This window comes from Arachis duranensis, chromosome 4 (genome assembly GCF_000817695.3).
Source record: "Arachis duranensis cultivar V14167 chromosome 4, aradu.V14167.gnm2.J7QH, whole genome shotgun sequence".
Lineage (NCBI taxonomy): Eukaryota > Viridiplantae > Streptophyta > Magnoliopsida > Fabales > Fabaceae > Arachis > Arachis duranensis.
The window spans coordinates 75,878,789-75,882,451 of record NC_029775.3 but is presented as its reverse complement, the minus strand read 5'-3'; positions in this window follow the sequence as shown (position 1 = coordinate 75,882,451).

The window sequence follows — 3,663 nt, the reverse complement described above, 5'->3', positions numbered from 1 at the left end:
TAAATTTTAAAATCTTATTTTATCTTTTTGTTAGTTTATTAGGGGCCTATTTAAACACCTTTGGTGAGACTATTTGAATAACTTTTGATGAATAAAAATTTTCTTAGTGCTTTTAGTGTGACTAAGTGAAGTGAGTAATTTGCTTTGCTTGTTGCATGGAGAAGATTGAGTGATTCAATTTTTATTCTTCTGATCTAGGCAGGAAAAGCCCTTCCGGTGACCTAGATTGCTAAGAACAATTATCTTAGAGGTCTAGTAGAAAAATCTTTATCTATCTTTTATGTTTCCACTATGTTTTGTTGTTGCGTCTTTTATCTATCTTTTTATGTTTTCGCTGTGTCTTTAAGTATGCCTTTTACTAAATAATTATTTTTTATTGTGATATAACCCATAATCCTCCAATCAATTTCTTATCATAATTTCTTACACAATATTAACATATCTCTTACAATCATTTAATTTTTGTAAAACTTTTTTTATAATAGTCGAATATACAACTTATGAATGGTTGATGGGCTAAAGTATTAAAATTGACCATAAAAAATTATAACGCTAACGAATTTAACCATAGAAAAATTAAAAACTAACATGACCATGAGAAATAAGTTCTGGTAGGCAAAACTATTTAAATCCCAAAAAAATATAAAAAATTTTCAAAAAGCAGACTACTAAAATGATATTCGAAAATTCGCATCACTGACAAAATAAATTCTAAAAAATGTTAACGACAAATAAATCCCTAAAATATTTAAAAAGACGACAAAAAAACTAGATATTAAATATATATTCTAACAAATAACTTTAGTGATCAAATTTTGATGTAAATATTTGTAATCATAATTAGAAAAATAAGATTTTTTTCATTCTTAAAGTTTGATAATTTTTTTGTCAAGTAAAATTTTTTAAAAAGTTTTTTATTGTGAATAACTACATTTTTTTGAGAAATAAAAAGAAAAGTTTAAAAATCAAATTTTGTTTCGAATTTTTTTGTGCACCTTCTAAAATATTTATTCAAATGTTACTACAAAATTTTAAATCTAATACATAATAAGTCGTTTGTTAAATATAAATTTTTTTTATTAATTATACAAAATATAATATTTATTAGTTTTTTTTGTCATATTTTCGAATTATTTAAGGACTGTATTGTAGATAATATCTTCTAAGAACATTTTTGTCGACGATCGAAACTTTGGGATATGGAATTGGTAATTAACCCATTTTCAAATTGCTCTCTAAATTGACTTAATCACTGCCAAACTCTAATCCAATCTCCAACCTCCAATCTCCAATCTTCTTTGCCACAATTTCCAATATCCCAATTCTTTTTCCAAATCCTCTCCGCTCCGCTTCACTCTATCTTCTCTAATTTTTACTTTACCTTGAAGAATAATAATTTTTTTAATATGACAGAAGAGTTTATGAAAAAATAAGATTATCTAACTCAAATTTCAAAAATTTTATTAGGTGTATGCTATAATGTCTCTATATATTTGTCTAATTTATTAAAAAAATAAAAATTAATATTTAAATTAAAAATATAAAAATAAATAATTTTTTAATTTTTAAAATTTACCATAAAAAATAAGTTCGACAATTTCAGTATTAAAATTACAAGTACGGCAGAATTCGCCATTCTATTATTGGTACCAGCACATGGATCCCTGCTGTTTTAAGCAAATATTTATCTATACTCGAGTTTTATTCAATTGTTCTTCATCGGTTCCATCTAATGGTGAAGATGCTTAGAAACTCAACACTCACCACTTTGTATCAGTAATTCTTATCTAAATATTACATTGAACAATGTTATTGGTGATCTGTGTTAATATGGATAGATAATTTTAAAATCTCAAATTGTTATTTTAAAATCTCAAATATGGATAGATATTTGGTGGCAAGGCATATTGGTTTGCCTGTAGAAGACATGAGTTTAAACCTCTTTATACTATGAAGTATGAATATTTTATTAAGTGTATGTTTGGGTGTCATTATTTTGTTAAAAAAAGATCTTTTTTTAATGAAAAAAGATCTTTTTTAATTTTTTAACGTGTTTGGCAAATTTCTAATAGTAAAAGTAAAAGTACTAGTAAAATAAAAAAAAAAAGATCTTTTTTGAGAAATTGTAATTTACATCTTTTTTTAAAAGATCTTTTTTTTAAAAAAAAAGATGTTTTTTATGTAATAAATAAACAAAAAGTACTTTTATATTGTTATACCCAAACATAATTGATAGATAAAAAGACCTTTTTACATGAGATATCCAAACATAAAATTACTTTTACTTCTCTATAAGATCTTTTAAAAAAAGATAACTCAAAAAAAGATCTTTTCTTAAAAGCTCACCCAAACAAGCCCTAAGTCATATTGTAATTTATATTTTTGAAATAAATTTAAACATAACATATATTATTATTTATTACAACAAAAAATATTTTAAATATTTTTTATAATTAAAATAAGGCATTAAGAATAATTTACATTTTAATATTAATAAAATATTAAAATATCATTACGATTTATCTAAAAAATACTTTATTTTTTTATCAAAAATACTCTTTGTATATCAAAATCATCCACTAAATTAGCCATCAATGTATTTGTGCATAAATACATGTGTGGTTTAATTTATTTTCAATGTGTATTTGTATTTCAATATATATTTTATACTGGTAGCTGACTTTGGTGGCAGATTTTAGTGTACACGTAACATAGTCTATATGCATGTCCCTGTGTCTTATAAGATTTTAAAATTCGTGTGTTAGCACGTCCCGTATCGTATCGTGTTGTGTCCCGTGTCCATGTCAGTATCGGTGTATCATAGGCGATAGAACATGAGAGACGCACTGGAGCACTGAGGACCAGCGCGGTAAAGGAGCACAGGGGTAATCACGAGCTATGGTGCACGAAATTGTGATCACACTTTTCACAACTCTGCACAACTAACCAGCAAGTGCACTAGGTCGTCCAAATAATACCTTACGTGAGTAAGGGTCGATCCTATGGAGATTGACGGCTTGAAGCAAGCTATGGTCATCTTGTAAATCTCAGTTAGGCGGATTCAAATGGTTATGAGGTTTTGATAATTAAAAGATAAGTAAAACGGAAAATAAAATAAAGATACTTATGTAATTCATTGGTGGGAATTTCAGATAAGCGTTTGGAGATGCTTTGTTGCTTCTGAACCTCTGCTTTCCTATTGTCTTCATCCAATCAGGCGTCCTCCCTTCCATGGCAAGCTGTATGATCCTCTCAGTGAAAATGGTCCAGCTACGGTTTCTGTACGGCTAATCAACTGTCAAGTTTCTCGTCTCGAATGAAAAATACCAGGCACAGCTACCGCATGGCTAATCATCTGTCGATTCCCACTTGTGTCGGAATAGGATCTCTCTATCCTTTTGCACAATGTCACAGTGCCGAACAGTCATGAGTTTGAAGCTCGTCACAGTCATCCCATCCTAGATCCTAGTCGGAATACTACAGACAAGGTTTAAAGTTTTCGGATCTCAGGAATGCTACCAATTGTTTCTAGCCTATACCACGAAGGTTCTAACCATGCGAACTTGGTCTGTGGATTAGAGACCCAAGAGATTATACTCCAGCTGTCGTCCAATGACTACGTTGAACATCATGTAGACCGCTTGTGGTTGTCAGGCACGCGGA